Source organism: Narcine bancroftii, chromosome 4 (genome assembly GCF_036971445.1).
Source record: "Narcine bancroftii isolate sNarBan1 chromosome 4, sNarBan1.hap1, whole genome shotgun sequence".
Classification (NCBI taxonomy): domain Eukaryota; kingdom Metazoa; phylum Chordata; class Chondrichthyes; order Torpediniformes; family Narcinidae; genus Narcine; species Narcine bancroftii.
Window position 1 is genome coordinate 221290907 of NC_091472.1, and position 14165 is coordinate 221305071.

The 14165-nt window shown below is 45.5% G+C and overlaps 1 protein-coding gene and 1 long non-coding RNA gene across 8 annotated transcripts in view; both read right to left on the reverse strand.

Moving 5' to 3' along the window:
- bmpr2b (bone morphogenetic protein receptor, type II b (serine/threonine kinase)) overlaps nucleotides 1–14165 on the reverse strand; it is a 306159-nt gene that overhangs the window by 269499 nt on the left and 22495 nt on the right. The window lies entirely within an intron of this gene.
- LOC138760050 (uncharacterized) lies at nucleotides 1304–11642 on the reverse strand. Of its 5 annotated transcripts, XR_011355358.1 has the most exons (5): nucleotides 11524–11642; nucleotides 10921–11253; nucleotides 10502–10704; nucleotides 8286–8485; nucleotides 1304–1508 (listed from the first exon to the last, which is right to left on the reverse strand). It is a non-coding gene; the product is annotated as an uncharacterized lncRNA (long non-coding RNA). The 5 variants fall into 5 exon arrangements; XR_011355359.1 differs by lacking the exon at nucleotides 1304–1508 and having other exon boundaries at nucleotides 4358–8485; nucleotides 11066–11253; XR_011355357.1 differs by lacking the exon at nucleotides 1304–1508 and having other exon boundaries at nucleotides 4358–8485.

A 14165-nucleotide genomic window follows, 5' to 3' on the forward strand; every position in this document is an offset into this window, starting at 1 on the left:
GTGAGGGCGAGTTTTTCGGGGGGGGGGGGGGGGGGGACTGTCCTGACATGGAGAAGGGGCTCTCAGTCAGGATGCGGTGACTTACCTTTGCTTCAGCTCAGCGGAGAATTGTGGTGCCACGGAAGGCAGGGAACTCTGCCAGGTGTTGTCGGACAGATTGACAAAGTTGAGGTGGGGGGCCGGTAGCTTGGCTTCCCCCAAACGCTATCCTTTCAAGTCTACTAGCCTGCAGTGGCCGTACAGGAAGTTGGCTCCCAGGAGCGGTTGTGCCACTGCCGCAATTGTGAAATTCCATGTGAACCAGTGGCCAGCAAATCGTAGCTGCCCTCAGTGGCGAGCCTGGCTTGGCATTCTGGGTGTTGTAGGCAGAGGTGGTGGGGGGGGTGAGAGGGGAAGGAGGACACTTCAGCACCAATGTCCACGAGGAACAATCTTCCCGACAAAATGTCCCAAACATAGAGGAAGCTGTCACGTTGGCCAACCACTGCAGCCATTAAAACCAGTTGGCCATGGCGTTTCCCTGAAATGCTCAGGGTGGGCAGCATCAACAGGTCCCACACCCCATTGTTAGTGATAATAGCAATATGGCTGGAAAGGGGGGTCCAGTTGTCTCTCCACCTGTTGTGACCTTGTTGCTGGCTGAGTTTGAAACTTGGCGATCTGCTCCAGTGAGGCATCGTTTTCTTTCTTCACTCTCCAGAGCACATCTGCACAGACTGCGACTTTCCTTGGGTCACTGAAATCTTCGTCAGCGAGCAAGAGTCAGATATCCCCCAGCATCTCCTCCAGGAATATCTGCTCAAAGAGCAGGGAAGGCCTGTGCCCCTCAGCGAGTACGAGCATATCACTCATGAGGGCAAATAAGGCCCTGTCCCCCAAACTGTCCATATATAACAATTGGGCAGTGTGCTCGCGCTGTGAGAGCCCGAAAGTGCAGATTAATAGCTCTTTGACGGCACTGTATTTGCCTTGCTCCGGAGGCTGCCATACGAAATCAGTGACCTTTGCTGCCGTGTCCTGGTCAAGCGAACTCACCACATAATAGTAATTGGGTGTCGGCAGCGGCGATCTGTCGAAGGTGCAACTGGGTCTCTGCCTGTTCGAACCACACCAGTAGCTATGACACCCAGAACATTGGCAGCTTCAATGAGACCGCGTGGAGAGCTGCTCGGTCCGTCATCCTCAGGTCCAACTGCCGGTCAGACCTGTCAGGGTCACCAATGTAACTTGTGTGCTACGTGAAGTATGGAACAAGAATGATACACACCAGTTGAGTACAGGTCGAAGACTGATTTATTGCACTACCAGCTTTGTTTATATTCATTCCTGGTGGCTGACAACAGGAGTGACAGCACCACAACATCAGCCTCTCCAACTGGCCGGCATTCTTGTCATTTCCCACCATGCGGGAGGTCACATTGGATGACAGCCGTCGGTCCCTGCAGGTCCCTCGTGGCCACAGCATTCATCGGCCATTTTGTGATCCAGGCCACGACTCTATTAGCGGGCTGCAACATCATAGATGGTTTTAATTTCCTGTCATCTGTTTTGCACTTATCAATGGTATTAATACTGCCATAGAAACTAGTTACATTGCAGATACAGACATAATCTGTGTCAAGCATGACAACTGGTGAGTTTTCTAGTGTACAGTTTAAAGGTTTATGATGGTTAATTTGTCATGTGAAAAGGGTGTCATTGCACACCATGACACTACCAAATGGGGCACTTTTATGTGGTGCAATAAACAGACATGCTATCACTTAGTATATTTATAATACGTTTGATTCCCTTCCCCTTTGCACTTGTAGACATGCACACAAATAATTTTGTGCACTTGTATGTGATGTTCAGAGAAAAAAAACATATCCCTGTTACTGGTCCAGCCATTTAAACATTTGGAAGGGATCTAATGTGACCATGTGGTGTGACATACTGAATATGCTCATGGTTATTTCCCAGTCAAATGCTGACTCCATCACCAAAAACTTCTTTTATTGCCACGATTAGATTGCAAACTTGTTCACATTGCATCTCTTTTAAAAAAAATGAATACAGTAAAAATCCCCATTATCTGGCATTCAATCAACTGAAAATTCAAATAGGCAAAAGAGAAAATAAATAAATCCAAAGAAACAAGACTGGAGGGAATAGACCCTGCGGTGGAGCGCTGAGTCTTCACTGGACATGTACAGGTTTTCCCCACTGAATGGGCCATGCCCCTTAATGTGTGTACGTTATTTTCGCTGTTGCCACTTGCACGGAGGTGAGTTGGGTTGTCAGTGTGAAGAAGGTTTTACTGTACCAGTATAACTCTACATCACCTTTGTTAACCTCATCAAAGCCTTCGACACCGTGAGCAGGAAAGGGCTTTGGCAAATACTAGAGCGCATCGGATGTCCCCCAAAGTTCCTCAACATGATTATCCAACTGCACGAAAACCAACAAGGTAGGGTCAGATACAGCAATGAGCTCTCTGAACCCTTCTCCATTAACAATGGCGTGAAGCAAGGCTGTGTTCTGGCACCAACCCTCTTTTCAATCTTCTTCAGCATGATGCTGAACCAAGCCATGAAAGACCCCAACAATGAAGACGCTGTTTACATCCGGTACCGCACGGATGGCAGTCTCTTCAATCTGAGGCACCTGCAAGCTCACACCAAGACACAAGAGAAACTTGTCCGTGAACTACTCTTTGCAGACGATGCCGCTTTAGTTGCCCATTCAGAGCCAGCTCTTCAGCGCTTGACGTCCTGCTTTGCGGAAACTGCCAAAATGTTTGGCCTGGAAGTCAGCCTGAAGAAAACTGAGGTCCTCCATCAGCCAGCTCCCCACCATGATTACCAGCCCCCCCACATCTCCATCGGGCACACAAAACTCAAAACGGTCAACCAGTTTACCTATCTCGGCTGCACCATTTCATCAGATGCAAGGATCGACAATGAGATAGACAACAGACTCGCCAAGGCAAATAGCGCCTTTGGAAAACTACACAAAAAAGTCTGGAAAAACAACCAACTGAAAAACCTCACAAAGATAAGCGTATACAGAGCCGTTGTCATACCCACACTCCTGTTCGGCTCCGAATCATGGGTCCTCTACCGGCACCACCTACGGCTCCTAGAACGCTTCCACCAGCGTTGTCTCCGCTCCATCCTCAACATCCATTGGAGCGCTTACATCCCTAACGTCGAAGTACTCGAGATGGCAGAGGTCGACAGCATCGAGTCCACGCTGCTGAAGATCCAGCTGCGCTGGATGGGTCACGTCTCCAGAATGGAGGACCATCGCCTTCCCAAGATCGTGTTATATGGCGAGCTCTCCACTGGCCACCGTGACAGAGGTGCACCAAAGAAAAGGTACAAGGACTGCCTAAAGAAATCTCTTGGTGCCTGCCACATTGACCACCGCCAGTGGGCTGATATCGCCTCAAACCGTGCATCTTGGCGCCTCACAGTTTGGCGGGCAGCAACCTCCTTTGAAGAAGACCGCAGAGCCTACCTCACTGACAAAAGGCAAAGGAGGAAAAACCCAACACCCATCCCCAACCAACCAATTTTCCCCTGCAACCGCTGCAATCGTGTCTGCCTGTCCCGCATCGGACTTGTCAGCCACAAACGAGTCTGCAGCTGACGTGGACTTTTTACCCCCTCCATAAATCTTCGTCCGCGAAGCCAAGCCAAAGAAAAAATAATTCTATGCTTGGAGTTCTGCACAAACCACGAGACTAATTTTCTTAAAATATTCCCTTAAATCTCCAGGATGCTTTGAAAGTTCTATGGAGCTGTGATAGTCTCCCTTTTATTTCTTTGAGCAATCCTGTCTGATTCGGTTTGTTCTCTGGAAGCTGTCTACAATACAGGAGTATTGCTAATGAAGCATAGTTTGGATCTGAGCCAGGTATGCATTTCTTGGATGCCCAATGGCTATTGTTCCAACCTGGATTAGGGCAGGTAAATTAAATATTTCAATCAATTCAATTTCAATGTTATGCTCTTTCTGTTTTGAAAGATCCCTTTTCTCATATTCTACATGCCATTTTGTGAGTTTTAAAATTTTTGTAGCATTTTCAGTCACTGTCTCAATATCTGTCTTCAGCAGTACAAAGCAGAAGAGCTGTAGGAAACAGGAGGCAAGGTTGTGTAGTATAACTAGCTTAAACTTTGCAAATCGTATTAGGCGTTAAGCCTGATTTTGATTTGTTTTCTCTGAAATTTTATGCTTCCTTGGCCCTTGATCCAAACATGCCAAATGGTTTCCGACCAAAATATATATTTTTTTTATATATACAATTTGTTAACAATGAACACAATAACAACAAATATGCAATTTTTATTTTTATTACTTAGGCACAGGAGACAAAAAATAAAACATTTAAGCCAAAACCTGACAGTTAAATTGCTTTCAGTAGACTTAGTTAATCCAGTTGAGGTTCCCACTTGTCATATGGCTCAAAATAATTTACAATGGAGAATGTCAGTGCAAGGATTTCTTTGCTACCACTGAAGATGATTTCAGAGTTATTTTTTTAAATTTATTTATCACAAGATTTTCTCGTACAGTGAGAAGTGTTCTCCTGCAAGCAGATTTACAGGTCAACTCTAACAATCAGACAGACAGCAATGTAAGGAGTACAATGAGAGTGTGGGATTGTAATGAAAATATTGATTACTATCAAGGGAAGCATGATAGCACTCTTATGGGATTCATTCATGAGCCTGATGGTTGAAGGCAGGAAATATTTTTTTAAGCCACTTGATGTGCTCTTTCACACTTTTAAGCCTGCTCCCTGATGAGAAGAGATGGAGTGTGTGTTTGGGGTGCAGAGATTTATGAGGAGGTTGCCAAGTCTTGGAGGCCTGAGCTAAAGAGAAGTGGAGCAGACTAGGGACAGTCTATTCCTTGAAGGGCTCAGACCTGAAAAGTTGGTTACCCTTTACTTCCTAAAGATGCTGCATGACCTGCTGAGTTTCTCCAGCACTTTTGTGCACTGCGCTACAATCCCAGCACCTGCAAACTTCTATTTAACTTTAATCCTTGGAGCGCAGGATGATCTAGAGGTGTACAAAATCATGAGGAATATATATTTCATGCAAGTGCGTTCATGGAATGGGTACCCAGAGGAGGTGATTGATGCAAGTATAAGTGCAATCTTTTTAAAAATTGGACAGTTATATGGATGAGCTTAGAGGGATAGAAGCCAAACACAGGCAGGTGGTACTAGTGTGGGTGAGACATTTTATTTAGCATGTTGCCCATGTGGGCCAAAGGGCCTGTTTCCATGCAATACAACTCTACGATTCTGTAACTGATAAAGCATTGATCATTTTACCTTGTAAGTTGCCATAAATAAATTTAAACCAGAGAGAATAAAAATGTCCAAAAAACAATCTGGGTGGGACAAGAATCATTAAAAAAATGATCTTTGCATACAAGTGAAAAATGCATAAATACTGGCAGAGTGCTGAATTCTACTCAGCCTTGTCTTTTCTATTGATGTCTAGGAGCTGTGCGCAAAATAAATGTGGTTACTGAATGGCAATAACATTACACATATTATTGCAGCTGAGCATAAAAAGTCAGCAAACCACACTGCGCTGCATGTTCCCTGATATCCAACTATCACCTCTGAGCTGCCTTTGTCCTATATCATGGATACTAAACCCTTAGAGCTCCATATTATATTTTATATCGATTTCTATACCACCACATGTCAAGTTTGGATTTCAGGAGATCAGCTCTTCATGTTCCACTGTAGGTCAAAACTTTTTATTCGTTACAGTCTAGATCTGGCTGTAGAAATGGGACTACTTTGCAGATTCCAGTAAACCAAATCAAAATTGAATGAGTGTAAAAGCCACATAAAATAGCCTCTTAAATAAATGTGCATATACTAACAAATTATCCAATTTTGAAATCGAACTCCAAACCTGACTGATACAGGGTCCCAACCTGATACCTCAATAATTCCCTTCACCCCACAGGTGCTGCCAAGACTTGCTGAGTTTCTCCAGCAGTTTGTTTTTTTTTTGCTGCAGATTCCAGTTTTGTATTTCCAAATGGCCTGCAATGTATTTGCAGCTCCAGCTAAATGAAACAGATTTCTCCTATATATGAATTTCTCCTTCAGTTACAAAATGATATGTTTACTGTGTCAGAAGACAGGTTTCCAAATACAGCATACTATTATATCTGTGGTATTTTCTCAAAGCAGGTGAATGGCATTGGTGAGCACAGTTGCTGCCATTACCTCAAAATCAAAGTCAGTTGTACAACACAGAAACATGCCGATTAGCCCACATCCATGCCAACTTATCAAGTAGCCATTTATGCAAACCCCATTTACCAGCATTTGTTCCACAGTCATCTGTGCTTCTGTAATTCAAGTGCTGTGAGAGACCCTCCCTGTAGCATTCCTGCAGGCAATGTGCTCCAGATTCCAATCTCCCTCTACATAAAAAAATTCTACAAGTCCCCTTTAAACAGCCTGCTGATTAATTTAAATAACTCTAGTTTTAGATAGTTCTGTTAAGGAAAAGCTTCTCATTCTGTCCTACCTAATCCCATCAAAATTGAGAACATGTAAATATACCAGCAATAATTTTAACCAGGCCAATCCAGTGACCACCCATCCCCATTTGACAAGCAGAGATCCTGAACTGAATGACTACAAGACAGCATTTATCTAACAGTTGCCCATGTCCCAGCAGTTGAGAAGTAAGGACTGCAGATGCTGGGGTGAAAAAGAGTTGCTGGAGGGACAGCAGGCCAGACAGCATCCATGGAGAGAAAAGGTTAGTGAACACTTCCAATTGGGACTTTTATAAAAGGGTCTCAATCCAAAATGTTGACTGACCACCTCTCCATGGATGCTGTTTGATCCAGAGTCCCTCTAGCTTCTCTTTGTTCACCCCCTAATGCAATTACCCAGCATGCCACAATTCAGCAGCTCCATCTCAACACCAAACTCCCTAAAAGTTTTTCACATTATCCAGGTTAACATCTCCTACTTCACACAGCTGACAGTGTTCCTTCCATGTTTGAATTAAACCCTGCAAGCTTTGATTGGCAGGTTTCAAGATACCTGCAAGTTTGAAGCAGAAAATGTAAACTAATGCACATGACAAAACCACAAAAGGTGCAAGAGAAGGAGCAAAAGGATTGAATAGTGGCAATGTGCGTAAACTGCAACAGAGCAAATAAAAACCACAGCAGGAACAAAGGTCCATCCTCTATACCCAACTTTAACAGAAATATTCCTGGTATTATACCTAAAAAGCTCATTCAATCCATGAATTGAAATCCATTTATACCAAACAAATTTCACCATGCATTCAAACTAGAGGTCAACTTGCACAAGACTGGTATTTCTCAGATTACTACCTTTTGTAGTTCTGCTTGTAATTTAAACCTCAGCTGCTCACATTCCTTCAGCGGTATCTTTATTAACTCTACCCAAGCTGGTCAACTGATCATATCTTTCCCACATCAAGCTTCACTTCAGTCAAAGGGGATGTTGTTAATTCTGGCACCAGGCTGACAACACAGACTTCTGGACATGCTTGATATTGATACCTCCTCACAATGGAGCCCTTCATAATTATTACATTTTTTTTCACTCCAACTTAAATGGTACCATGTCATGCTGGACTGGAAGCTCAGCATCCGGAGTACAGATGCTACAGGAAGAGAGGAAGTGGGGTTAAGTTTTTAAATCAGGAGAATATTACAGTCCTACTGAGAAGGAATATTCTGAGGTGATTGTCCAATTATGTTTTTATGGATGGAACTTGGAAATAAGATGACCATTTTGATAAGATTCTATTACATCATTGCCCACCCCACCCAAAAGTCATCAAGAAGACAAATAAATATCAATAGATTGCAGGTAACTGTAAAAACAATTGGTTTGAAAATAGTATGGAAAAAGATAGGACTGGTCCTCTAGTTCTAAATTGGAGAAAGGGCAAATTTGATGGCATCGCACATGAAGTCACAAAAATTAACCCAGGAGATGCAGTTTGCAAGAACTGTCTGACAAAAGGGACACTTTTCAGAAATGAGATCTGAAAAGTTAAAGAAATCTAAAAAAGTGTAAATCTTCCCTACCTCACACCCCTAACCCTCATTTTTCCTGCATTCATGTGCTTGTCCAAAGGTATTTTAAATATCCCTATTGTACCAGCCTCTCCACCACCCCCCTACCCAGGCAATGCATTCTAGGTACCCACTACTGTGTAAATAAAATTCCCCCTGATGTCTCCCTTAAACTTTCCTCCCCTCACCTTATACAGATGTTCTGATATTTGCTACTGTCACTCTGGGAAAAGGGTACAAGCTGTCCATATCTATGCCTCTCATCCTTCTTCACTCCAAAAAGAAAAGCCCTAGCTCTGTTAAGCTTGCTTCATAAGACATGTTCTCCAATCTTGGCAAATTCCTGGTAAATCTTCTCTGCAGCCTCTCTAAAGCTTCCACATCCTTCCTGCAATGAGACAACCAGAATTGAACACAATATTCAAGTATACCAGAAGCCTTCAGAATTACCCTATCAGTCTGTGCAGGGGTCCCAGAACAGATCACTGCAGAAATCCACTTTTCACTGACCTCCAGGCAGAATATATTCCATCTGCCACTATCCTCTGCTTTCTACAGACAAACCCATTTATGAATCCACAAAGTTAAGGTTTCATGGATCCTGTGCCTCATGAGTTTCTGAATGTCTACCATGGGGGACCTTGTCAAATACCTTACTAAAGTCCATGCATACCAATCTACTAGCCTACCATCAATTTCTTTTGTTACTTCCTCAAAAAACTAATTTAGGCTCCTGAGGCACAATCTGCCCTTCACAAAGCTATGATGACTATTCCAGAGCAGACAATCCTTCTCTAAATGCTCACAAATCCTGTCCTTAAGAATCCATTCCAATAGTTTGCACACCACTGATGTAAGACTCACAGGTCTATAATTCCCAGGATTCTCCCAATTACCTTTTTTTAAAAACAAAGGGGTCTGCATTTGCCATTCTCCAATCCTCTATTACCTCCCCTCTGGCCAGGGAGGACCCAAAACACTCCAGTAATCTAATCCATTGCTTTCTGTCGTAACCATGGGTATATCTCAACTGGTCTTGGAGGACTTATCAGGCCTAATGAAAATTTAAGAAAATCCTGCAAGTCCTCTTTCTTAACCTCAACTTGCTCTAGCACATAAGATTGTTCTATACTGACTTCACATTGTCCAAGGTCCCTCTCTCTGATAAACACAGAAACAAAGTATTAATTTAAGACCTCCTCTGCCTCCAAGCGCATTGCCTCCTTTATCATTAAGCAGCCCAACCTTCATTCTAGTCATTCTTTTCTTTATACATAGAATGCCTTCGGATTTTCCTTAATCCTGCTTGCCAAGGCCTTCTCATGTCTCCTTCTAGCTCTAATTCCTTTCTTCAGTTCCTTCCTGGCTACCATACAATTTTCATAAGCCCTTCCTGTCTTTTGCTTCTTAAACCTTATGTATGCTTCCTTCTTCCTCTTAACTAGCTGCCTCACCTTTTTTGTCAACCACAGTTCCCTTATCCAATCACACTGACTTAGTAGACAATTCCTCTACAATGTCCTCCCTTTCTGCAGCTACGACATTATCCCTGATTAGAAATGCTACTCCCACCCCTCCTCCTCCCTCTTTAACCTCCCTTCCTATCCTTTTTGAAACATCTAAACCCAGGTACCTACATCAGCCAAACCTGTCCTTGTGTAAGCTCCTTCCACTGCCGATCTCTTCTCACCATCTCACTACACAATGCATCAATCTTTCCATCATCTGCTCTATTCTATATCCTATTCATTCAAGCTCCCATTTCCCAGCCAAATCAGCTTAAATCCTCCCCAACAGCTCTAGCAAACCTCTCCACTAGGATATTGATCCCCTTCCAGTTCAGGTGCAACCTATCCTTTTTGTATAGATCACACCTTCCCCAGAAGAGAGCCAAATAATCCAGAAATCTAGACTCCTGCCCCATGCACCAAATCTTCAGCCACACATTAATCTTCTATCTCATTCTATTCTTATCCTCACTGGCATTTGGCACAGGCAGCAATCCTGCGATTACTAGCCTTGAGGTCCTGTCTTTCAGCTTCCCACCTAGATCCCCATATTTTCTCTTCAGGACCCTATCTCTTTTCCTACTTATATCATTGAATCTAATGTGTTCCACAACTGGCTACTCAACCTCCCTTTTCAGGATGCTATGGACTCAATCAGACCCTGGCACTAGGAGGCAACAAACCATCAAGATGTCTCTTTCGTGCCCATAGAATTGCCTGTCTGTCCCTCTAACTATAGAATCCCCCAACACTACTGCTTTACTTTTCTCCCTCCTTCCCTTCTAAGCCATAGACCCAAGTCACTGCAGCTTTGCATTGGTAGGTCGCAACCCCTCCACCCCCCCCCCCCCCCACAAACCAGTATCCAAAGCAGTATATTTATTATGGAGACGTACCCTGCACTACATGGCTTTCCTATGCTTCTCTTGACAGTCACACAGCTTCCTGCAGCTTTGGTGTGACTACCTCACTGTAGCTCTTCTCTATAAACTCCTTGTTCTCCCATATGAGATGAAGTCATCAAGCTGCAGCTCCAGTTCCTTTACATGATCTGTAAGAAGCTGCATCTCGACGCAGCCCTTTTGGCTGTTTTCTGAGCCTGTTTTCCAAGATGCATGAAACAAAATATATCTGATACTTTGTAATAATCATTATCTTTTAAAAAATGTAAAATGGACTATTTGTAATCCAATTAATACTACCTCCTTTTGTGCATGATAGCATTTGTTGCGATTTAAAACAGTCTATAGAGTATATATGTCTCAAGTTAAATCACACAATGGGAACAGAAAAAATCAAGACTTCAAAATCCTACCATAGAATGAGTGTTGAGCAATTTTCACTATAAGCTCATTGGATAAACATAAGAAGGCAAATTCTTTCCAGGGCTACAAAGATGGGACTGATAGATTACTATACTAAGTGCTCAACGTTGTGTGTGCTTCTTCAGGCTCTTGTACCTCTTTCCTGATGGTCACAGTGAGACAAAGGAATGGCCTGGGCAGTGTGGGACCTTGATGATAGAAACTGCATTCTTGAGGCACCACCTTTTAAAGATTTTTTTTATGGAATGAAGACAAATGTCCATGATGGCGCTAGCTGAGTTGACAACTTCTGTAGTCTGCTCCTGACATGTGCTTTGCCACTTCTATAATCAGAGAGTGATGCAATCAGTCAAAATTCTCTCCACAGTACATTTGTAGTAATTTACAAGAGTCTTTGCAAATAAAGACCTATCCTGTTATGCAATCATGAAGAAGGCATGCCAGCGCCTATATTTAATTAAGAATTTGGGGAGATTTGATACATCACCAAAGATTTTAACAGAAAAGGACATCCATCATCTGCACAATCATTTCAACAGTTTGGATACTTCATTCTGTAGTTGGAATTCTGCTCCATTTCATTAATTTCTAACCTTGCTCTATAATATTGTATTGTGGTGGCACACATCCTCATGGTGAACCGGCCCTGCTTGTATCGCCACGTGGCAGGGCACCCATGGGGAAATGGCATCGTCAGAGGTTTCTCTCTGGCTCCAGCATCCCTTCCAGTGCACAACCTGGGCAGCGATTATGATGTCACAATGCACCAGGTGACTGAGCTCATGCAGCCCTTAAAGGGGTGTGCTGAATCTAAATTAAAAACAGTCGTTAACGACCTTCAATGTGGTGGCTGTGTTTCTTCCACGGCTCACAACGCCACAGTGGTGACCCCGACGAGCCCAGACGTTTTTCTGGACTCAAAACACCATGGATTCAGCAGAGGTTAACACTGTCTACATCAAGCTTCCCCCTTTTGGACCCACCGACTGAGAAAGTGGTTTGGGGAGGCGGAAGCACAATTTCAACTCCACAGCATCTCCTCAGACACCACGATGTTCTATCATGTCGTGAGTGCTCTGGACCAAGATACGGCTGTGAGGGTGGACAACATCATCCACCACTCCCCGGCTACGGGCAAGTACACTGCCCTCAAAGACCTGCCGCTTGGAACTTTCGGACTAACTCCCCAGCAACGGGCTTCAAGGCTCCTTCACCTAGATGGGCTTGGAGACCTTAGTCCATCGGCGATGATGGACGAAATGCTGGCCCTGGCAGAAGACCACAAGCCTTGTTTTCTCTTCCGCCAGATATTCCTTGAACAAATGCCGGTGGACATCCAACTGCTCCTCACAGATGAAGACTTCTCGAACCTGAGGAGAGCAGCAGCCCATGCGGTTGCCCTCAGACGCACGAAGAGGAAGAACGAAGCAGCCCTCAACCAAGTGTAACGATCAGGAGCTAGCTGACCGCAAGCCACTCCCCAAGACCAAGCTAGAGGAGGGTCAGTCGACCTGGTGTTTCTACCACCAGTGCTGGGGAGCGCAAGCCCCTAAGTGCCACCAGCCCCGCGGGTTTCAGGGAAACGACCAGGCCAGCCGCTGTTGATGGCTGCAATGGCTGGCCACACAAACAGCTGCCTTCATGTGATGGACAAATCCACCAGCCGTCGATTCCTGGTGGACACAGGGGCTGAGCTCAGCATTCTTCCCCCCACAGCATTAGAGACTCACACCTGATTGAGGTCCAACCCTGCGGGCAGCCAACAGCTCCACCATCAGGACCTATGACACCCACAAGGCACAGATCCAGATCGGGAAGAAGTTCTACTGGAGGTTCGTCCTAGCCTCCGTGGGCACCACACAGTTAGGGGCCAACTTCCTCAGAGCTCACGGCCTATTGGTTGACAGGAAGGGAAAAAGGCTGGTCAATGCCCAAAAATTCCACTCCACCCGACTGGACACAGCACAAGCCCGCAGGACCAAAATCGCCACCATAGCCACCGCCAGGGATGAGTTTGACGAGATCCTCCATGAATTCCATGCCATCTTAGAGCCTCGGTTCAACGCCACCCTGCCCCAGCATGGGGTCTTCCACCACATCGCCACACAGGGCCCCCCACTGCATGCTCAACCCAGAAGGCTGCCACCCGAGAAGCTACGGCAGGCAAAGGAGTTCTCCAGGCTCCAGGAACTGGGAATCATCCGGCGCTTGGGCATCACCACTCCATATGGTCCCGAAATCATCCTGGGGCTGGAGACTGTGCGGGGATTACCATTGGTTGAACGACGCAACCACCCCCGACAGGTACTCGGTGCCCCACATACAGGACTTCTCTGCCAACCTCCATGTCACACGGGTTTTCGCCAAAGTGGACCTCATGCGGGGATAACATCAGATCCCGGTGCATCCAGACGACGTGGGTAAGACGGCCATCATCACCCCTTTCGGCCTCTTAAGAGTTCCTGCGTATGCCCTTCGGTCTAAAGAACGCGGCCCAAACGTTCCAGCGCCTCATGGACACGGTTGGAAAAGACCAGGACTTTGTGTTCATTTACCTGGACGATATTCTCATTGCCAGTCGCAACCACGATGAACACAAAGCCCACCTCCGCACCCTCGTTGCCCGGCTGGTAGACTTCGGCCTCATGGTCAACGTGGCCAAATGCCAGTTCGGCAATGAGTCCCTCCAGTTCCTGGGGCACACCATTTCGGCAGCTGGGGCCACGCCGATGCCGGAGAAGGTAGCGGCTGTTCAACGATACCCCAAACCCTCCACCCTGAAAGGACTCCAAGAGTTTGTGAGGATGGTGAACTTTTACCATCATTTCATCCCCGGAGCCTCGCGCACCATGCGCCCATGGCCACCAAAGAAAAGACTTTATCGTGGTCAGAGGAGACGAACAGGGCTTTCATTGTGACAAAGGAGGCTCTAGCAAGCACCATGCTGCTGGTGCACCCGCGGCCGGAGGCGCATATGGCAGTCTCCATGGACACCTCAGCTACGGCCGTGGGGAGGGTTCTGGAACAGTAGCTCGATGGACAATGGTGCCCGCTGGCCTTTTTCAGCAAGCAGCTGCGTCCACCGGAGCACAAATACAGCGCCTTCGACCGGGAGCTCCTGGTGCTGTATTTGGCCATCCGCCATTTCCGCTACTTCCTCAAGGGCAGGCATTCACAGCCTTCATGGATCACAAGCCCCTCACTCAAGCACTGGTGACGGCAGGGCAGACAAGGA